The following is a 24,969-nucleotide window of genomic DNA, read 5'->3' as shown; positions in this document are numbered from 1 at the left end:
CCCAGCAGGGGAAGGACATTGAACTGTTGTAGCAAAACCAGAGGATGGCCACCAAGTTGATTAGATGGATGAAGTACCTTTCTGACAGAAAAAGACTAAGATAATTGTATTGTTCAACCTGTAGAAGAGAAGGCTACTGGGTGACCTCATTGTGTCCTTCCAGTACCTGAAGGGAGCCTACAGGAAAGCTGGAGAGGGACTTTCTACATGAGCATGTAGTGACAGGACATGGGGGAATGGCTTCAAACTGAAAGAGAGTAGGGTGAAATTCAATATTAGAAAGAAATTCTTTGATGTGAGAGTGGTGAGGCACTGAAACAGGTTGCCCAGAGAAGTTTTGGATGCCTTGTCTCTGAAAGTGGTCAAGGTCAGGTTGGATGAGGCTCTAAGCAACCTGGTTTACTGGAAGGTGTTCTTGCTATGTCAGGAGGGTTGGACCCAGATGACCTTTAAGGTCCCTTCCAACCTAAATCATTCTATGATTCTAGGATACCAATTGCCCTGCATAATTTTCCATATTCATGTCAGCATGCACATAAATGAAGCTGGTGGATAATCATCCCACTCTGAAAAATATAAATATTCATTTGATTTCAAGTTCACTGTCTTAGACATTCTGGCTTTCTTAAATGTGAGAAGGTGTTTAAGTGCTATGCAGAGATGGGGCCCAAAGTGTTTAATGAGTCATTTATTCAGTGTGAAAGATAAAAATAAGAAGCATGTTGCTAATCATCTAACCTTAATTTCTGTGATTCACCAGACTCACAAATTCATGAGAAACAAACTAAACCTTGGACCCAGACTTAAATTAATTGTTGTGGATCAAAAGTTGATTCTGCGTTTGGATCAGAATAAATTAACTGATCTTTATAGAGTGGATTATTATGGTTTAAAAGAAAACAGCTGAAGGAAAGGACAAAAAGAAGTATTAAATTAGTCTTGGATTTGACAGAAGTTACTGAAACAATAGAATTGGCATGAGGAATAAAAATTCCTTACTACTTTATCAGTATCCTTCTTTACAGAAAATTCCATCATTTCTTATGGGTTTACTAGAGGCTATCACCATAAAACAGAGGGGTTGCATAGCAATGCTGTCTTTAAGAATTGAATTTGAGACAAGGTCAGGATGTTCAGCCACTTAATTCAGCTCAAGATAGTGTTTTTGATGGAGACATCTGCCTAAACATTTGGCACAAATATTTCATTTTATTAATTTAGTGTTATTTGAAAACAGGAAGGAGTTCAGGGCAAAAGAGATGATATTTACACTTTTACAGACCTGGGTCACAAGCCTGTTCACCTTCTGTTTCTTGTGATAATATAATTTACATTGGAATATAACTGAATAGTACTAAATTCAGCCTACTGAAGCACTTCTGCCTGTTGAATCCTGGATATCAGATGGAGCCAAATGTCACAGGAGTATGAATTAGTCATGTTTCTGCACTCATAATCATCATGAACCTGGAACTCTTTGAAGCAGTAGTCGGAAATAATTCATCTTCCTGGTCCCTTTGTCAGTTAATTCAAATGTCAATGGACAATTAGAGTTTCTGCACTCCAAAGTTCTTTACTATATCAATCTTCATGGCTCTTCAACAGCTTTACATGACTGAGACTCCAAAAACTTATATTTTATGAATTCTTAATAAAAGAAATTGCCCAAATACTGAGAAAATCCACATAATAAAGTTGCAAATCAGCCCAACTAAAGTGATTATATTTTATAGTCATTTACCAGATCCATCCTTTTTCTTGAATGATAATGTTAAATCACCTGTCTTCAAAAGTCTATGAAAACATCATGACGTTGTTACCTAGGAATTTTAATTGTGTATGTAAAACTCATTGGACCTCAATGATTACCTTTCAGTTGGTTCTTCCACTCTTCCCCATTTATCGTGATGTACTTAGTAACTTGGAGTAAAACACAGCTCAAATCAAAATATTCAACATTTTTCTACATTTTATTTCTGCTATATATCTCTCTATATAGGTAAGGTGTCTTTATATATTCTGGAAATGCAGAAATGCTGACACATTCATGCTACCAAGCTTAATATCAGAGGTGCAACAAAGTTAAAAAGAAATACCAAAAGCTCAGAATAAGAAAGCATTCATGATCTCTTGCTTAGATTCAGTTTTGTAGATATCACTTTTTCCTAAGATGCGACTTTAAAATTAATTTCGGAACTTAGTTCATATTTTTCTGTAATTTGACATTTTGCGTAAAATTGTCCCAAGCAGTCTTCCAAATATTTTTTTCTGAAGGTGTTAATGAGTGATGAGTTATTACTATGCATGACAACAGTATTAAAAGCAAAAGAAAGTGCAAGCATTCTTTATACATGACTTGATTCCCTACAACCTGAAAATAAAAAGTACCAGATTTCTAACAATTGTAACTGAAAGTTGCAGCACTAAATACAGAATCCTCTGTCAAAAATCACTTGAATAGTTTCAAAAATATACAGTGATATTTTAATATTTCAGTATTTATGATTCAGCTTCAGTGCTACCATTTAGGCAATCTAGTGTAAATGTGATGATATTTTTGTATAAATTTCTAAAGAGAAGATAGACACATTATAAAGTCCTACTCTAAGTGCCATTTTTCATCGTTTTATGTTTCATTTCACATAATATGCCAAAGAAAAAATATGCAGAGTCTGTTATCAGTGGTGCTGTTTTCTTTGTTCTGTTTCTGTGTATTTTTGTTCTGCTTCTCCTTTGCAAAACTGACATAACTATTACTGTAATTATGATTTTTAAAAAGATATATGCGTATGTTAATTGAATACCCAGAGTATTCTTACAACCCTACTCAGCTTTGTATTACATATTATTTAAGCCACAATATGCTTTAAGCCATTTATATAAAATGTCAATTCAACTGTTGTAATGTCTGGAACAAAGGGAGAAATACTTTGTTTTAGTTATTGAAGCAAGCCCTCACATGCAAATTCCCATTTGAATTATGAAAGGCTAAGCACATGCATTCAATTTTTATCATCTATATAGTAGAAAAGGGTGGGCAGTAAGAGTTGTGAGTCTAGCCAGCAAAATAAAGTAGGAAACTTTCAATATTTTAGGTTAAACATTTTCTTCAGAGTTAGAAGGCTTAAGTGCCTGATCAGGCAGCCTGTTTCACTCCTTGTTATGGCTTCAAGTCTTTTATCCTTCTCTGTACAGATCAACACACATTGGGCAATGCTTGCTGTTTTATCTTCATGTCTGGAAGTCCTAAGCCATACACTAAGGAAAAAAAAAATCTCCCCACAGAAAATATTAGAAAGCCTTCCTGCAGGGGCCAATCATTATGGGAAATGTAATAATCAGTCAGAAAAGAAAATCTTTAGTGAATGACAAGGAGGCACTTTTGAGGAAAGATCTAAGTAGAGCTTAGGAAGTAGGCAATTACTAATGGAATGGTGCCATTGAAGGTAATGCTGAACAGCACTGCCCACTGTGCTCCTCTGGGATAATTCCTCTCTGCCATTAAGGTATATATATTACACAAAGAAAACCTTCTGCAGTATCTACCAATAGATTAAGTAAGGGCAGTGAGAGGATGTTATGAGCACTTATCTGTACACAGTAATTGCAGAAGAACAACTAGTTTTTATCCTGATAGCGTGTCTAAAAGTTACTAGTCAGCTGAGAGGCAGACCTTCATTGTTTAGCATATGACCACAATCACACTGGATAATGACCATATAATGAAAAGTCAATTTTCATCACAACCTCTCTTTTCATCTGGAAAAATTTACTCAGAAGAGGTAATTTAACAAGATTTTTAATTCTTCTAGAGTCAGGATCTTGTTTTTATCCTGCTCTCATATCTCCTTTGCAGAGAAAAAAAGGCTCGCAGTTTTCTAGAGATCTGAGAATGAATGCTGAGATAAATAAATAATTATGATAATAATAATATAATGATAATAATAATGATAATAATGATAATAATAATAAATAAATAATGATCATTAGTGCCTCTTGGGGAATGCAAAGAAATTTATAAACACAAGTAATTTGCTTTTATTCCAATCATTTGTATATTCCTAGGAGGCTTTTTGTTTTTTGAGAATATCACCTTTCTGTTCTGGGCATACAAACAAAAGCAATCACAAACATTTAGACTAACAGATGTGGTTATTTAATGACACATTTTTTATTACAATATTCTCCTGATTTTAAAAATGCTTTTATGTTATTGAATAAAAAGCCTCATTTTTATTCAATAGAAGTTTCAATTCTAAGTAATTCCACCAGCAAATAGCTTTAGCATAGCCCTTCTACTAATTACATACTCACAAACCTTGATTTTCAGGAAAGAAAATTTATTAACCTCAGTCCAGTTTTCTCTACTTTCTTGGACTTTATTTATTTCTTCTTAAAAGAGGTGAAACTGTTGATCCATATTTCCCAGTATACCTGCACTCTGCAGCAGTAAACTGCTCTGTCTGAACAAAGTGTGCCATAGCTACATTTGAAAGGTGCAAATAACGGTATGCTAAACTGAAAAAGAAGAAAAAGAAATGCTGACATCCATGAATCACAGTTCACCTAAGAGCAAACATGATAAAATTATTCACAGGAAATAAAGTGGTACTGAGATTCTGTGTGAGATGGCAAAGATGAATCATCACCAAATAGAGAGCTTCTGAGCATGTCTGTTCATCAGAAGAGACAGCTGAATAGAGCACACTGTGAATGTAAGGCAGTGACATATAGACCTATAGGTGGAAAAATGAGCTTTGCAATCAAGGCTTAAATCTCCCTTTGGTACCATAAAAGAGCTGTTATTTAGTTGTCTTGTGTTATCTTTAAGTGTTCTGGTACAAAATCTTTTTATTTTTGGAAGATCACCTACACGTTAAGACCTCAGTTATGAAGGATACTATTTATTCAGTTGGTCCTTTCTGATTCTCTGGTATGTTTCATATATTTTAATTTTTTGAGGAAGGCAGGTTGCCAAAGTATATTTTCCTCAGTAGTTTCACTTTTATAGTGGCAGTTGGGAACCACAGAAATGTTTTATTCTTTGCTCAGTGTATAACACAGGTGTTATAATATCAACAACATTTTCTATTCACTTGAGAGACCTATGTGAAAGGAAGATGAAAGGCACATTGACTGAGTAGGAAATTTAATGCAATAGAACTAGCTCTAAGCAGAAAATGTAGAGATTTGTCTTCAGTGATTTATACTTTGAAAAAGAGGGCAGATCAAAAATGTATGGGTTTATATGAGGACAAATTATACCCAGTATACATATATGACTGTTCTTGCAGTAGTTTGTACTCTTGGAAATACTTTGGATTAAAGAATAGATTTTATGTTCCATATGTTTATTAAAAAATATATTGCCTTCCAACAAAAATGGTAAAACATATTTCTTTCAAAATAATAATTGAAAAGACTCATTTTAAATATGCCTGAGTTAAAGCATTTGTGATTCTTCTCCATTTTTTGAACCAAACATTGACCAACTTAATGTGGGTATAAAGATAACACCAACAAAACATATGCATTCTTTGCATTCTAAAGAACAAAACTGGTAGAGAAGACCTTTTTCAGCAGATTATAATAGTTGGCATGTGTCTGCCTTGCTGTTAAAACACTTCTGAAGACTATGCTATTGAAGTTCTTTGCAAGACCTACAAAAGAAGTTTGCAAAGAATTAATGATAAAAATAAAGTTTAGGAAATGAAGCATAAATTTATTAAAATAGGTTTGTGGAGGAGGGAACAACATTTATATACCAGGTATAAATTAGATTTTAAAAGGGATTACATTGTTACTGAATGTTCAAACATGATGATTAAAAAGAGTTGATGATCATGAGAACTCTCAGCTTCATATGAGTAAAGAAATTTTCCAATTTTTCTTACCCTCTGAAATGAATTCTTAAAATGTTCATTCAGTCGCTAAAAAAAAGCAAAAAATAATATAAGCACTAATGAACAGTAAAATTTTGCAATTTGCAAACACATAGCAGATTGAAAACAGTCACAAAATCAATATATGTGAATAGTGAGTATACTCACATGGAACATATGGGATTACATATCTGTAATATTAGATATTCACGGACTCATACATTTACAAGTTATAAAAAATCTATTTTGCTTTTTTTACTTTCAAAATTCACATATATGCAATGTACCTTTTACATGCAACATTAATCCATGGGGTTTAGCATCACAATGTAATCCAGTAATCAAAGTCTACAAAAGCTGGTGAAAATGATTCTTGCTTTCCATAAAGTCTTGGATCTAACTCTCTAGGAGAAACAATGTATTCATGCATAATAGAAACTGAAGGTCTTAAAAGTTTAAAAAATCCTTAAACTGTAGTTATTGTCAATTTTCCCTTTCTCAGTTTTATAACTCTACAGCAAAAGTTTGCTTTTTAAAAGCCTTCTTAAGTGTCCGTGTTGTACTTATGATATTTATTGTTGGACTGTCTCTGGGATCAACTGTATATAAGTTACTCTAATAAATAATCGGTTTCCAAATGAAAAACAGATTCAGCTATTAAAACTGAATTTTTGATTTGGTTTAACATTTTAATATTTAATCTTATTTATATTATTATTCTCTCTCAGATGTTTGTGTTCTTGGTTTTTATTCCCAGAAGCTACTGTTCATGAGCCTGCAAATGTTGATATTCTTATATCAGCCCAAATGTTTTTTCATACTGCCAGATGTTATAGCTTATATGTGCAAACCTAACTTTGTAATTTTAATTAAGTGTGAACTTTAATAAAAACAAATTACATAGATAAGAAAAGCGCAAAAATGTCTCTAATATGTTTTTCTTTACAAGCAAACTTAGGTGATTTCTTTTTCTAGCTAATTTTCTAATTGGTCTATGATATACTGCCTTTGACAGGTTTCTTACCATCTGCTTTCTGAAGTTGTTTTAAAACTCCTGTGTCAGGAGTTTGAACCTTTATCAGAAGTGAACACAATGTATATCCTTTCCTTTTTGACATCTGTCATTAAAGGAGTTAAAAGAGCTTTTGCGCAAACATTTCTGCCTTTGGAAGCTAAAAGTAAATTTCCATTATCTTGAAACCTGAAAATCCAAAAGTTGCTCTTTGGATGCCTCCTGAGAATAAGGACTGATACTATCAGCAAATCTACCAGCATGTCACAATGTGTTTAGTAATCAAAATAAGCTTAAAAGAAGTAAGAAGAACAATGAAACTGCTGCACAATCTATTTTACAAGGGTTTGGCATCATCTATTGGAAAAAAAAGAGAAAAAGAAAAATCCTGCTTTTCTTTTGTAATTGTCATTTGAAAAGATAAATTCAAACAGTTTTTCATGTTTGTCAGCTAAATGCACGTAAGAAGTCTGAGAAAACATTTGGAAATAGAAATTTACAAACTGAGAGACAAAGACCATGTTTTCCATGGCAGGTTGAAAACAAAAGGTGAGATCTGGAGTTCATTTTAACAGGATATGGTAAGCATAAAAAGTTTGCATGGGTTCAAAAACTGATTGTACAAATTAATTGAGGAGATTCAGAGAAACCTTTGTCTCAAGCACTTCAGACACAAATTTTAAAAGGTTGTGTCACAAAAATTGTAACTGTCTGCTTTCCTTGTCCTGCTCTTTTTCCTAGACATTCAGTTATGACTCAGTGTTAGAAATATTGGACACAGTCTCTGACAGAAAAAATGAAGAAACCTCTTGATACCAGAAATATGTTCTATTTTTATTTGTTTAGCCATGAGTCATCTGGACTGTGATAACTGTTGAGAATGGGCCTCATGGGCTCTTTTAGATACTACTTAGGATATAAACTTACCTGTCACTTAAGTAAGGATTTGTTGCCAGGGAGCAGCAAGAACCAGCAGCTCCAGGAGGACAGGTCAAACCCAGCTTATCCTGTGCCCCCACCAAGGAGCACAGTCCCATGGGGTATGGGCAAAATAGGCAGTGCCAGATGTTGGTAACAAGTCCATCAACAGATACAAATATATGCAAGTGATGATCCAGGTCCAGAGGACGTCCAAAGACCAAAGTTCACAGCAAAGTAGACGAGGTCTGGGACATAAAAGTGAGGTAATGTGACTCAATGTGCCTTAGGAAAAGAACTTCAGGCAATGTCAACTTATCTCCCAGTTCAGATATGATAGGTGACAACTCGTAGCACGGCCTCATGTGCTGGATCTAGATATTAGCTCAGGCCTTTGTCCTTGCAAACTTGTGTGTCTCACTCTGCTTTAAACAGTGTCCATAAAAGAACTAAAGGCTGGATTTCTGTCTTGCAATGTACATATGCCAAGTATTTATCTGAACACCACAAGCATATAGCAGTACGAAATTACAGTAGCATTTGGCATTGATATAGGTTTACTCTGAATTCAAAAATTAATCAAAAAACTTATTCTGCAAACACATGGAGGTATTAGTAAAACTGACACTTCAAAGACTACTGACAGTTAAAATTTAATTTAGTTTCTATAATGTCAAGAATGAGTTGCCTTACATCTAAATAAACCATAAGAAATCATCTTAAACTTGAAGGAAGTCATATGTAATCTTTTTGAGAAAAGGAAATGAAAATCAAATTCTCAGTTCTAGTTCAATTGAAACATCCCAGGCAAAGGTGACACAATAGATAAAACATTTATATTAAAAAATGCCATGTTGCCTGGAGCTTGTTGATAAATGCTGCTTTATTAGACTCAGCTATTCCTGAAGATAAACACATACAACTTTCATTGATTTCCTTCAGCTTATATTTTGATAATCATTCAAAGTACCAGTACAATGTGACATTTTATGCTACTGAGTCAAATTGGTCTTAGTGAACAGTCATAAAAACTGTGGAATCACTGAATCATTCATACAGGAAGGAACCTTGACAAGTCACCCAATCCACCTTCCTTCTCAAACAGAGACAACTGTAAATTCAGACAAGAGATTTAGAACTTTTTTTCAGAAGAGCCTTGAGTTACTCAAAGAACTCAGATTTTCTGGGCAACCTATACAAAAGCTTATTAAATCTGATAGTATTTTTATTTTCTTTCCATTTTGTTGTTTTGTTTGGTTTTATCCTAGCTAGGCTTCCAGAACCTCTTCTCTTTCAATTCATGTCCTCTGTCCCTGGTTCTTTCTGCCGGGTCCCTGAGTAGAAAGCTTGGCTCTATCTCTTTGGCTACCTACTAGTAGGTATCAGAAGGCTGCTATTTACTGACTCTGTACATTTTTTTACTTCTTCAGACAAAAAACAAACAAACAAACAAAACAAAACCCTGATTAATTCCCAGTAAGGCAAAATAACATTTCTCAGTTTGACCTATTGAAAGTCCTGCTAGCTCAGGAACTTTGTTGCCAAGGCACTACTGGCTCCTGCTCATCCTGCTGGCCACAAGCACTCCCAGATCCTTTTCAACAGTGGCTCTGCCAGCCTGCCCCAGCCTGGGCCACTGCTCAGAGCACCACATCTGCAGAGAAGGCTGCAGAGAAGGCTGAAGTTGCCAGTTTTCCTGGGGTACTTTCTCCAGTCACTGATGGGAATTGAGCCCTGTGGTGTATTAGCACCATTGTAATTTCAGAATCTAGAAATTTATTACTATTAGTATTGTTACCTAACTTTTTCATCTTTATTCCTTGTTTTGCCAAAGTCAAATCAAACAAAGCATGCACACATACACTAACACACTAAATATTTCTTAATTTCACCCTCAAAACCCTAGGATTGTATTTTTAAAATAGTCATCACCATTTTTTGTGATTATTGTTCTACTAAGTGTAATAAAATGTGTGCCTTACAGGAGGAAGTGCAGAAAAAAAGAGAGATTGTTGCTTAAAATAACAAATTATCAGGGAAAAAAAATGCCCAAAAATCTCTTGATGAAATGTTCTATCTAGTCAGGAAAATTGTAAAACTCCTATTAACTCTGATGGTAGTCGTGATTCCACTTCATCCCACCACATAAGGTCTCTGTCAACTCTTTGGCACAGTAAAATATTATCTTGGGAAGCAGCCAATAGAGAGTTTTCTTCTGCCTAATGCTCATAGGGAAGGACTCAGTAAGCTAACTTAAACAATGCCCTCACATAATGAGGAGCATCTGGACCTTGTAAAAAGGTGGCTATACTTCAAAAGCAGCCTTCCTTAATGCAGAAGTCATGTCCCTGTACCTGTCCTGAGTATGCCTTCTGACAACAGCCAGAACTAAAAGCTCAAGAGGAGAAGGCTGGAACATTTTCAGTTTAAAAAAATAAACTTGACTGGCAGGAAATGATACTAGTTTAAGGTCAAAGTTTCCATATAAAATTTATTTATTTTTGTTGATGCATTTTGAAGTATTTTTTTTTAATTCTTTATTATTACAGACTTTGGACATATGTATTTGTTTATGTAGATTATAACATCCACATTAATGCTAGGAATGGGAAAAATATCAAAGTCAAGAGAAAAATTAAAAAAAAAAATCAGAGACAATCAAGCTATAAATCAAACATTTACCTGTGATGTTTTACCATATAAGAGGTAGAAATGTAACTTCACTTCCCATTTGGCATCCATATTTCCTGTCAAGCATCTAACCACTTTCACGTGACCTCACAGGTTCATCATCCTTTATGAGTCCTTTTCCCTTTGTCAGCAGTTACCTGTTATTGCTGCTACAACCTATATAACTAAAGAGACTCTGATGACACAGCTGCTGCAGAAAAAGGTGGCTGCAGTGATTATGTTAATGAGATCACTAATTTCTTGCATAAGCATTAAAACTGCTGCACTGCTTCATGTGTCACTAGCTGGGTCGATGAAATATCTTGAACAAAATATAAAAATGTTGTTAACTCAGTTGTTATTTATTTGTATTTCAGTAGCACCTACAAGACACAAAAAGCTGAGACTCAGCCAAAAATATCCTGTTTCCCTATAAAAACCTGTATAATCAGCCAACAATACTTTAGTCCTTCCCTATGTGTGCTCTTCTACCCCTCTACCTTACTCTTAGAAAACCCCAGCCAGAACACTGCTTCCAGCTGAGGTCCCCAGTCCAAAAAAAAAAAAAAAAAAAAAAAGTTGACCTGTTGGAATGGGTTAAGAGGAGAGCCAGAATATGATCAGAGGGCTAGAGCCCTTCTCCTGTGAAGAAAGCTTGAGAGAGTTGGCATTGTTCATCTTGGAGAAGAGAAGGCTCCAGAGAGAGAATTTTGTGGGCTTTCATTATATAAAGGGAATTATAAAAAAAGCAGAGAAAGACTTTTTACAAGGACCTATATTGATGGAACAAGGTACAATGGATTTGTTCTGAAGGAGAATAGATTAAATATAAGGAAGATGTTTTTTAAAATAACAATGGTGATACCCTGGAACAGCTTACCCAGACAAGTTGGTCCATCTTTGAAATTGTTTAATATGAGGTTTGAAAGTACTCTGAGCAACCTGGTCTAGTGGAAGGTGTCCCTGTTCATGGCGGGCGGGTTGGAACTAAATGAACTTTAGGGTCCCTTTCAAACCAAAGAGTTCTATGATTCTATGATGCTATGAAAGAGAGAGAAGGGACCACATGGATATAGAGATATAATGATCTTGCGTACCTAAATACACCATTTAGCAGACCATCAATAAAATGCTGGAAGCCTCTTCACTCCTAAATTTATCATGTAATAGGGAAAAAAATATTTGTTTCAACATTAACAAAAAGAAAGATACATTTCAGAATGTAAGGGGCTCAGTTTTCTGTAAAAGCTTAATTCCTCAGCCCATGAGATATTCACCATCTATTCCATGAATCAAGATGCAGGAGAGATCTAGGATTAGTTCATACATGACTAAACTGACTCTAGGACTTAACAATTTCTTATTTTAATTTCTGCATATAATATCAACTTTTGTGTTAGTTTCCTCCCATAGACAAGGACTTGAGTTGCCTACCAGTCCACAGGACCACTGCAGATATATACATAGGCCTGTGATGTAACTTCTACTTTAAAGACTTTCTAGAGCTGGCCACATATAGACATAGTTTGCATATTCTTGAGGTAGATCTTTTTTGATGGCAAGAGTTTGTCAGGATTTTTGCCACTGACTATAAATAGAAGCTCAATTTGGACAGCTGAAATGTGTCTAAAGCTAGGTGACATGATAGGCATATCTGCCTTTTAACAATGGAATGTTAGGTTTTCTATAAGCCCACCTACCTGTTAGTATTGTTGACATATTCACATTCAAAACACAGACTTAGCCTAAGTTCCTTGGAAGATGACAACAGTTACAACAGACTAAAAACTTACCAATCTCATCTGTAGACAAGACTTCCAAACCTTTAGAACTTTTACAGTAACATCCCTGCCAACTAAGCTTTCCAAAAAATGGGAAAGTTATTGAAATGTCCTGCCGCAGCCTGTCCTCAGCTAGAAATGTGACTTAGGTGGACAGCACTCATGGTGGGCCTTTTGCATATTTTGAATAAGTACACTGGGATGTATTTGTAGAGAACATCAGAAACTTATAGATCAAGTGTGACAAGCATGGATAACTGAAGGCAATGTCCATATCCAAAGATGAGCCCAAATAGAGATGAAAATCTTTATTCTGGCAACTGCTGATTCTTGCACTTCTAAAAGTTTTTAGGCTTACATTATACAATGTGCACACACAAGCATGTGTACAGACAAAATCTAGGGGGTACCATTGCCAGAGTACCTCTTCTAATAGTGACTCTTTTCTACATGCTATCTACACTTAGACTTTGGCTTTTAAATATTCAGTTTGCCTCTTCAAAGATAAGATGTGATATTTTCATTGTGTAATATCCTGCCACAAAATTTGTCTAGCAGTTTGTGGCACCAGTTGTGAGGAAGACATATACATAATGCCCAGTCTCAAAGTAAATATGGAAAAATGAGAAGAAAAGTGACAACTTAGTGTGATCTCAGCCAAAAATATTCCAGTAAAAAAAACCCCACACCATTAATAAACAGAATAAGCAAATTAGAAGATTTGTCAGAAGTACCCTAGGTATTCTAAATAAGTAGTTTGAGTGTTGAAGAGTATCTGTTCTTCATGGAGATTTTCTAAAGTTATTTTACCCCACTTCTCATTGATCCCTGTGGGAATACTACCACAATATTAGTCAACACTCAAACTAAGTAGTTTAGAGCTAGGCCAGACTATTCTTTTTTACTCTGTACTGGTCTGTGTTGACATATATCCTTATGTCCTTAATTTCCTAATTAATTTCTTGGCTACCTTCAGAATTTCAAACATTAGTGAGCCCCCTGGGCTAGTGAGCCCCCCCAGCACTAACTGCTGTTACAAAGCACATTAAATATTTTAATTATTAAATATTAACTATTATTACATAATTATTACATAAATATTATTACATAAATATTAAATATTATCACATTAAATATTATTAAATATTTTAATTACTATGAATTGTAATCATTAGTTAATTTACAAAGTTCTCTTTGTTTTCCAGAGTTGTTGGAATTGTCTGAAGTAAGTCCATTTGTACAATCTCCTCTGTAAACTCTGCTTCTTTTAGCTCAAGTCAAAATCTTTTGCTGGCTGGGCTCCATTGGATCTCCAGATATGAAACTTGATTCTTCTGTACTTTCACTAAAGAAATGTGGTTTATGTTTTCTCTTCTTTTGACAGAAGACAAGAAAGTCACTTTATCACAGGGATCTTGACTTCAGTAGACCCTAAATCACATTGATATCAAATTCCCTTTTATTTAGGCAATTTATAGTACTGGCATTTTTCAGACCAAAGCACAGTTAGTAACAGCAATTCATTCTGCTGTAGCTATAATTTCTATTTTTACCTATGTATAAAATTTCATCTTTCATATTTTATGAGTGGACTGGTAAATTTTTGCTCCTTAGACAATTAAACATGAGTTTGATACATATAAAACTGCCAGCCAAATTGGCCTGCTGTGGAAAATCACATATCAGTCTCAATTGCTTAAAACTAGAGTTTTGAGTACTTCCTTCACTATGTTCAGGCCTGCTAATGCCTTCTTTTTTCATCCACACTCATGTACAGAATTTATGTTTTATTGTACAAACATCCAGTTCGTATTCCAGGCATTCTTACTGAGATACATATGTACTCATCTACAATTTATAGACACAAATCAAGGAAGAATCTGAAATTATTGAAGCATACTTTCAATACATATATTTAGAGGCATTGAATGCAACACTTGATCTTAAAAAATAGTATTTTAAAATAAGTTTCTGCTTACATTTCCTTACTTCCTTTCTGCTACTTAAATTTGATTTGTGGGCCCTGAAGGTGCTATTCTACAGTTTCAGAATCACTGTGAGTTTACATATTTCTATGGAAGAGTTCAAGGTCTTTTCCACTGTCTCTTCCCTCCTACTAGCTCAGTCCTGAGCTATATGGTATTTTATTTAGGGGAAACTGAAATAAACAGATTCTGTCATTTAGGATCATAAAATTCCTATTTTGTCCAATTTATAGAGACAGCTGAATTAAAAAAAAATAAAGTTCCAAAATGCTCTTTATATCTAGACTATTAATTAGTATGATTAGCAATTTTTCCAGCTCAGACTTTCCCTCCCTATTAAATAATTGAACATGCAATGGGACTGAGAAAGAGAAGGAGAAACTGCAAACCTGATTGTACAGCTTGTTGTTTGGTGTTCTCCTTTGGGATGCAGAAAAGACAGGTTACAAGTTTCTGCTTCAAAATCTGGTTTAATTATTTATACAAAGAGAAATAGGTTCAATTGTATATCGAGAGAAGTTCACACTATGATATCCAATATCTTGATGATAAGGGTACTCCCATGGGATGCTGGAATCCTCTCTTTCCATCCCAGTGAATACTTAATAATTTATACACAATAAAATTGCTTCAAGACAAACTCACAAAAAATGATCCAGTATCCCAAAGATTAGAATACATATTTGATATTAAAACAGAACTAATTTCAACCCTCTCATCAAATCAGAGCTCCAAATCAGCAGGCACAAATGTTTGGAAACAGATTCTTCTCTCCTAATGCTTTGAACTCTGAACTGCAGAGTAAAATGAAGAGTTTTATTGGAGCAGAGGATTTTTGAGACATCTGAACTGGAACTGGATATTTTTTTCCTGAAGAGGATACTTTATTGTGAATATATAATGCCAAGTGTTCTTGATACCTGTCTTAAAGTGCTCCCATATCTTGGCATTATCATTTTGTGAACAGCTGTTAGCTTTGTGTGAATCTTACTTGTAGACACCTTGTTTTCTATACTATGCGTAAGAAGTCTGGCCTCTAAATTTGGGACCCAAGGTTACAGTAGATTGCAGTATGCCTAAAGGTTAGAAATGCTAAAATCCAAAACCAATCAACTTCATTTCTATGTACAGAGAAAATATTCATTTCAATCCAAAATGCTTGTACATCTATATCGCAGAAGAAACAAGCTACTTCAAAATGTATAGCAGCACAGACAAATTCCAGTCAGCCCCCAAAATAACATTTTATTTAAATCTATTCTTTGCTTAAAAATATGGAAATTTTTAACAACTAAAATTTCTTTTTAAATTGTATAAAAATAGAAATAACTTATAGAAAACTATGCTTGTTCTGACCTGTTATGACTCACTTAATCTTTATAGCCTTTATAATGTGGATTTATTTATATATTATTTGTATATTTATATATGCATCTACATGTTTTCATTAGCATATAAGGTAAATTAAAGCACCAATAACTTTTTAATCACTAGAACACTAAAAAGAAAAACAAACTTTTTTCTTGACTAATTGTGAAATACATTTCTTTTCTCTAGGGAATATTAACTTCCAAGTGTCATAGTAATAGTATTCATGAGTCAAAAAGTGTCAGGTAATTGTATAATCCATAAATATGCTTATTCCCTTTGAATACTTATATTACTTTAATATAAATAAGGTCTATAAATTTTTTTATTATCTCAATGAAGCTATTCAATAAGCACTCAGAGCAAAACAGGAAAAATGGAAACTTTAAGCACTATCAGTGTGAAAATATGATGACAAATTCATAGAGAAGACCTTGGATTTTGCTTTACATTACTGTTACAGAAAAAAATGGAATTGCACAGCAAACTATTATTCAAAATTATCACTATCGATATCATTTTAAATAATAAAAGGAATAATAAATATAAAATGTGTATAATTTTTTTTCATTTCTAGTAAGTGTATCTGAAACTCCTAAATGAAAGAGAAACTGCTTAGAAGAAACTGCCAATTTTAATAGCTCCCCTGAGCAATGAAATTATTTACTCAACAACAATAAAATTTGAAATTTATCACCATGAAGCAAAATGTATAATCTACACTGTGAAAAGAAATAATTGTAGTAGTAATAATAGTAATAATGGTAATAATGTTTCCACCCATTAAATGTATTCTCCCCTTACAACAACTGAAAAAAAATACATAACAGTTGCTTATAGGGAAAAAAGTGTTTAATTTAACATATTTTTTCATTTTACATGCCTATTGTGTTATGTCATAGAAAGTGTACAGTTAGTTTTCTTTCCAATTGGTCTGTCACACCATTTTCAAACTGCATGTATATCTCAGGCTTTGATAAGCATAAAGGTAAAAAATTCAACAGGAGTACACAAATAATTAAAGATGGATGTGATTCCAATGCTCACTATTATCACATCAATGTTCAAAGAAGGCTGTGTCAGAACATATTTAAAGCTTTTACTCTGTGACCTCCTCCCCAGGCAGGAGCCATTCATTTTATTGTCAGTTGCCAGGCAAACAGTAATTAAAATACCTAAAACACCCGTTTATCCATCTCACCAATGCGCATTCAGAACAGCCTGCAAAGGGCTGTCTGGATTGAACACATTCAGTGTGAAACTGCCTAGAACTAATTGATGAAGATGAGGGTAAATATTGGCATATTATGGCATTTTATTAGCAGGTTCAGGCAGCCAAATCTATTGCTTTCTGTATTCTTAGACATGTGAAAAAAATCTCCTGAAAATGTGTCAATATTTCTTTTAAACTTTTGAATAAAGCTTGAATAGAGTTAGAATATAGTCAGTAGATCATACTACCCTTACAAAAACCCTTAATCTTATACAAACCTTGAAGGGAGATTTTTATCAAGTAATTGTTAACTCTCTAAAACCAGAATGTACTCAGTATTAGTCAAATAAATCACTTTTTACCACTCTTCAGAATTTCACAAATAGACCTACTAGAGCAAGGCCTTTGTGGTGTCCTTTGTACAGCTCAAGACTGATGTCAATTATTACGGTATGGAGAAGGTGTTCAATAAGCGATTTCTGCCTTTAAAAAGAGATTATACTAGATCAAAAATTTCAAATACCAAATATCGTAGTTTCAATATAAAAATTGCTACAAACATTATCTTCCTTTGTTCCTTCTTCCTGCCTTGATCCAATCCCACATCATTCTTCGATGACAAAATTATTTTTAATATGTTTCTACCTACTTGGTCACCTGTGTCCACGAAAGTCTTGAAACTCTCTGAGATATGAGAGCTCACTGTGCCTTGACAGATTTCCTCCATAATTCCTCAGTAAAGCTATGACTATGGCTTACTTTGGTTGGGGAGTACTATTTAACAGCTGTTGAAAGATAAGCATAGCCAAGTGTCTTTCTTGGCAAAAGCAGGAAATACAATCCTTATGCTCAGTTGGGTTAGTTGTGCTGAGCATTGTCTCTGCAATCCTATCAGGCAGCATAGACAAGTAAACAAGACCTAATGATAAACCTGGAAACATAAACAGAACTCTTCAATCAAAAATATAAAAAAACCAAAAATATTGATTTTTCTTATCACAGAATATTCTGGGTTGAATATTTTGGAATTGGACAGGTAGCTTATATGATATTACATTTATATGAAGCACAGTCTGGAAAATGAGCGTCACTTGGAATAACAACATCCTTCTCTGTTTGTGGCTAATGATGTAAAGCATGGAAGAAAACCAGTCTTTTACTTTCCCAGGTTAAGGAAAGGGCAAATCTACATCAAGAAAAACTTGCTTAACTCTGTGGTTTGGCAGAGACAGGCTACTAATAATTAACAATCCCAATCGTGTTAATTCTTTAAACTGTCCAATAGAAACTGTACTTAACAACTCAAAGTAAAGTATATGGGAAGCTATTATTCAATAAGAATTGATGTCCAATGCACAGTTCAAAGAGTGGTTTGAACTTGAGTTTGAGACTTTGATTTTTTTACTTGAGGGAACTTTTTTCCATCAGTAAATTGGTGAAGTCATCAATTTAAAAAGAAAATGAGAGAGGAAAATGGGAATTAAACAAAGCAAGCTCTGGTTTAAAAGGTAAGATTAAAAAAAAAAAAAGAAGAGAAATTGTATAGAATTTAGTAAAATTATTTCTTGTTTTAAATATTTTCTTAATTATTGTCCTAAAAAATTCACATTATGATATATACACACAGAGTGAAAGTCACAAAAATATTGCAATTAATCATCTTAAGCTCTATGATTCTTTTTATTATGAAATTATATAGGAAGTTGAAATGGACAGGAGAAAAACTAGTTAGCAGCTTTTAACTTCAATGAATTATTTATTGATTGTGTTATGAAAGTTAAGGAGACATCTTTGTTCCAAGAAAGCTTACATGAAAACATGTTGAAAGATATTTCCGATAGTAATTTCAGAAAGATTCTGAAATTTATCTCATCATATGAATGTTTAACTGTTTTATTGTGCAATCTCTCTATTTAGACATCAGCCTACAAATTATCCTTCCTTGAGTCTGGAGAGAAGTATGATCATCACAGCTGCTGTGACCCTTTATGTTCTCTGGGCAATCTTAGCTGGTTTCCTTCATTATGCTTCAAAAGACCAAATGCTGAACCTATGTTAATATTGCAGATTGATAAGTGAATGCCAACCACAGTTATGTAAGTGCTTAACAGTAATTGTTTCACAAGAGCATCATATTTTTCGATAAAGTAGAAGTTGGGCATTTTTTTAGGTGCGAGGGTAATTACCCGTAAATAAGACTGGCAGAATTCACCCAAAAGATCTCCTGAGACAGCTTTGCAAATGAGACACAATTATATTACATCTGCCTTGCAAATGGATACGGTGTGAAGTGCTAAACCTCTAGCAAGGTTAGGAATAGACTGTGTATCATTTTATATTGCTGAATACGTGTACTATTAAACACCAATTTAAAACTCCTTATAAAATCAGTGCAGACAAAGGGACTAGGTAATCCCATCTACTTCCTGCATTTAATTTAGGATGTAAACTACCTTGTAAAGGTTCTTTGCTCTCCAGCAACCATAAAGGAACTTTCCACAACTAGGTTAAATGGGATATTTAGTATTCAGCTGATAAAGTTTTTTCATGATCTCTACGATAGAGTTTTAAAGTTCTTCTTTGATATAGTAGCCAAAATGTAGTACTAGTTTGGCCATTTGGATATTTATATTTATTAACTGAATATTGAAAGGAAAATTGTTTAGCACTTTAGGATGAAATGAGATTGAAACTATGCATTTGTGTTTTATTTATTAATTAATCTCATGTATCAGTAACATTTTGCTTTAATGATATTATATAGCACTATATAAGATACATTTCTGTGATGTATTTTCTTGTTTCAATCATTTAATAACCACTGTGAAGAAGGAGAGTTAGCTATAAAAATACATTTTCGTAAGTGTGTTTTCTGTATCAAATGAAGGCTTTTGGCATGTCTCATGTGTCCAGTATATGTGTTGCCTCTCAGTGTGAGAACTGAATCAAAATCAGCAGGAAACAGAAAACTTGCAATAAGAAATGCTGTCAGGAACAAAGGAAACCAATAACAATTGACCAGTAGCTAATGAAAATGGATGGAAAAAAGGAGAAGAAAGAATTGACAAAAGAAGATTGCTCATACTAAGGATAAATAATGAAGTAACACTGTTTATCTTCATTTGGCTACCTATCTTAAAGGATAAACCCCCAATGCTGACACTGTAAAGAAAGAGAAAATGTGCACCCTTTCTAAAAGGGTTCTTGCTCTGTATGCAACATCGCCTCTTGCTGTGGAATCTTCTCCTATCTTTCTTCTTTTTCCATGTTAAAAGTTATTTTTCCATATGTGTTACAGACACATCATCAAAAAAACTCCAAAAAAAACCCAAACCCCAAACTAAATAACTAAGCAAACATGAAGATTTTCTGGATTTGTTTCGTATTTTGCAGAAAAAAAAGGTACTTCAGCTCACAGATAGTTTTGTAAATTTCCTTTTATCTATTCAATTTTTAAAATTTCTCACATCTCATATCTTTCTAAATATTTTTATGATTATATAAAGAAAAAAATATGTTTTCTTTGTCTCCTAAACTGAGCATATTCTTCCAAACATCTAATTTAGCAATTCTTCAGTTACTTTGTGTGCTAAAATCCACAGAAAAATTTGCAATTTTGCTTTTTGTTGGTTTATTATTTTATGACTGCACAAGATAAATAGAAAAGGCAAACAATTTAATCACATACTTTTATAATCGACCAGCTGCTATAGAATTACTGTAGTACCTTTTTTTTATTGTTATGCTCTTACTATTCTTTCCTGATTTTAAATGACAATGTTATCACAAAAATTAAGATATAAACAACATTTGAAATATGTCACCTGTTCCTCAAATATATATGAGAAGAAAAAGTGCACTGTGAACTAATAATCCTGTAGAAATAGGGCATCTTCCTTTAATTACTCTAAAAATGTAATCATTCTTGCAATGACGGGAAAACGTCACTACCTAGGATTTATGATCCATATCTAAAGACCTGCTAGACAGATCTCAGTGGTTTATGCTAGGTGAGAAATAGGTCCAAAATGTGGTTTAATCATTACTTTTTCTATAAAAACCTTAAGGATCTTGTCCCTTGTGCTGGTTTTTGACTGGGATAGAGTTAATTCTTCTCAGAATAGCTACTGTGGTCTACCAGGGGGAATGAGTGAATATCTAGGTAGTTCTTAGTTGTCAGCTGGGGTTAAACCATGACGTCCTTGACAACTCAATAATTAATCAGGTTTGTCTAATAACTGTTTTTGGGATCATAATAATCACCACAAAATGCTTCTGCTTAAATACAGGATAGATGTCTATTCCCAGTGGAAATCTGAAACCACAAAAAAAAAGTTATTTTTGACATACAGGAATTGTTATAAGTTATTATCAAATCTTGTTTAGAATCACTTTAAAAAAGTAATAATAAGCATCTGTTAAAATATGACTACTCTTGAGGTATGATTCATCTCACCTAGACTTTGCTGTTAAATTCACTCATTTTTAGTTCTTAATGCCACAGTGTTGGTTATTCCAGTCCCTCAAGAAGCTACCTTCAAAAGATCATTCATCCCACCAAAGAGACATAGGTTAGGAAATATGAATCAAGATCTGGAAGTACCTGTGTTGCTTTGTCTACGTTGGAAGGAAGACAGATTAGCAGCTGACACAACAATGCAATGGCTAAAGATGTGACATGAGTGCTATTTCAAGTGGCTGTTCTACACTCCCATGAGAATCAGAATTTGCAATATATTTTAGACGATATACACATGCATGGGTCAACCCTTGGAAATTGATTGGTCTTGATTTAAAATCCACTCTGGATGGATCATTAGTTAATTTTAATTTAATTTGACATTTAATGTTAATGCGACTGACTTTTCCATACATAGATTTCTTCTTTCTCAGGTTAAAAAATGTATATTCTTATTATTCATATGCAGTTGTAAATGATGCAATTTTGTCCTAGATTTATGCTTCAAGGTTTTGTGTTTCATTCATTTGCTTATGACTTGCATTACCTTGTATAGCAACTGCTGCTCTTTTTTAAACAGTAATCATTTAAATCATATTACCTGGCATTATTTGAACAAGATAATGCTAGTAATATGGCAAGTGATAGTTTGCTAGCAGTAATTGAATGAAAACTTATTTCTTACTTTATTTCTGAAAGATAGCTCTGGGTATTCGCTTATGACGGTAAATCAAAACGTTTCAAGAAATCCATGAAAATATTGTACCATAAAAACTTCATAAACCCCAGCACAAATAGTTTGCACTTTTCCTAAGTCAATAAAATAGTTTTCTAGTTCTATTATGATCTACTGTATCAAGACAATAAAATCTCACTCAGAAATTCCCTCATTCAACCACTATCTTCAACTTAGCTTTAGGGCTTAGCTTTATGACATCCAGCTTGGATTTAATGTGGTCTGACTTACAGCAAAACAAAACAAAGCAAATCCCCAAAGATATTTAACTTTAGACTGAACTTCAAGGATAAAATCATTAGTTCAGTGGAATGAACTGGACTTTGCCACTGATGCCTTTCAGATCAGTATACCTACAGAGAAGATTTTGACATGCATAAAACCATGTCCCAAGTCTGAGAACCAAACAATGAAATGTTTATGGTGGAACCAAATTGGTTCAAAGACCTGCTTTCTACTTCCTTCCAATTTATATATCAGACACACTGATAATTCTTCTGTAATACCCTCATAATCACTGAAATTTTATTATATAATGAAAATTAATAGTGGCTTTTAAACTCTTCAGAAGAACATCAGCTTTTACTAAATTTCATAAGGCTTTACTATACTGGCTGACTTGTACAACACTGTGTTTTCAGCTGCTAATGAAACATGCTCAGTATTTTTAAATGAGATGCTTTGAGTCAGAATTTTTCTTTGCCTTTCCTATGCTCCATTTAGTGAATATTGATTTTCCTCTACAGAGTTTCTAATTAACTGGAAGACAACCTATCTTCCTTTATTTACCTTTCTCTTCTATGTAGTACATTAGCATTCTCAAATTACATGTAGATATTTGTAGTAAAAAATATTATTTTAATTGATTTCAGAATGGTTTGGAAACCCTTTTTAACAACAACAAAAAAAGATACAGTAACTCTTTTTTTTAGCAGAATTATTAAAATCCTATATTAATTGTTAAAATTCAATGACTACTACTTTGGATTTAGTGTTTTTATTCCCTACACGAGCCAGCACTGAGGATATGTTTGTACTGTACCACAAACAATTCTGTAGTGCAGACATACGAGTTTATATTGCTAACTCAAATATTATTAGCAAAACATCATGAGCAGTCTGGATCTCAATGAGACACAAATGATCAGACAAGCTACAAGAAATGCTGAATCCTGAGCTGTCACAAAATATAGAGAGATGTATCCCAGCTCACTATTTTAGCTCTTGCCTTTTATATTTACCTAAAACAAGCAACATAGCAAGGGCAAATGGGTATAAAGAGATAACAAGAAAGTCAAGCTGCTTACTGGTGTAGAATCTGTAGGAAAATAATCTGCTGTATTATAGAATCTCAATAGTATTTTCAGAAGTCAATGCTGTCAAGAAATACAAATTTTGTCTATTATTTAAAATGAAGAACACACTGAAATTTCCATAAAATGGAAATTCCAAAACAAATTAAGTTCTTAATGCATTCAAAATTTTATATATTCACTGGCAGAATTTAATCCTAGCCTGCGAATATGGACAGACATCACTACCTGAATTACTCTAATGGTAAATAAAATCAAAACACTAATGAATATTAAATGGTGGAAAGAAGCTTCAAGCTTTAATTTTAATAAGCTTCAGTATATTATTCACCTCAAAAAAAACCGAAAAGTGGAGATTGGAAAGATAATTGTATTTCTGTATTTTTTGTTTCAATAGAAAAGAGAGAGAGAAACTTCATAGTAGAAGGTTTTGGGGACAAACCTCAAAGAAACAAAAAATATATCACTAAAGAAAATCAGAGTCCCAAAGACAAGTTCTGCTGTGTTTGTTTCACATATGCTTCAACAGTCAGAACAATACCTGATAATGCATGTCAGTGTAGGACATTTTCATGAAAAAAATTCCAGGCACAAAAAATTTTCATTTTTAATAGAAGTAAACAAGTGGATAACAAGTACTGAATTTTGAAACAAAAGGAATAGATTTGAGCTTTAGTTATTTTTGTTTTTATTTTTCTCTGCTTTGGACAGTAACAGGAATGCGAGAGACTAATATTTGAATATCTTGTACATTTTTGATGCTATTAACTACTCACTTCAAGAAAAGTAGTGATCGTTTTTACCTTATGTGTCTATCTAAAAAGCATGTATCAAGCAATTTCAGAAAATGGCTACTTGAGCTTTGTCCTAATGGGAAGTCTTTCTACACAGAGAACGCAATTTGGTTTTAGACAAACAGGAGTTTCCTGTTATTGCCAGTGTGAAAACAGTGCTGTGCAAATACAGGAGTACCTTTTAGCACCTTGAGTACCTTGAGTATTTAAAGTATTGCCAATGTTGTGCAGTTGTACGCACACCCAGTGTGTTGTGCAGTGTACACATTTCCACAGTTAGGCTTTTTTTTAAGGCAGTAGACATAGTCAGGATTACAGGATTAGCACTAGGTCCCTGATGTCTCTCTACTTCTTTTGTCAGTTCTAATACTTGAAGAATTAATTACTAAATTTCCTAAGGAAACAGGTTAAGATATTTAACTTGAATTTTAACTTTCAACACAAGCATGTAGTTTAGTTTACAGGTTTTCTACTTAATTAAAAAATCATCAGTATATAATTTCCTTTATGTTGTACTTAGATTTATTCAACAAAGCTTCAATCGGTCATTAAAAGGTGAAGAGAAAAGACCAAAATTACAGCCTGCAATACATTTATTGCCAGGAATTCAAAATATGCCATTACTAGATCCAATGACAACTTTACAAAACACTTGTGGAAATTCCCTTCCTAGTATTCATCAGAATACCTCATATGTGTTATATGAAGAATAAATCCTTTGGAAAAACCACATATTTAACATTAGTCTTCATATTAGTAACTCAAAGCTTAAAACCACATGAATTGCTCACATCATGAGATGAACAGGTAAGATACTTAGATGAACAACTGCTCTACA

Source organism: Anomalospiza imberbis, chromosome 5, assembly GCF_031753505.1.
Source record: "Anomalospiza imberbis isolate Cuckoo-Finch-1a 21T00152 chromosome 5, ASM3175350v1, whole genome shotgun sequence".
Lineage (NCBI taxonomy): Eukaryota > Metazoa > Chordata > Aves > Passeriformes > Viduidae > Anomalospiza > Anomalospiza imberbis.
Note: the sequence above shows the minus strand (reverse complement) of the source record.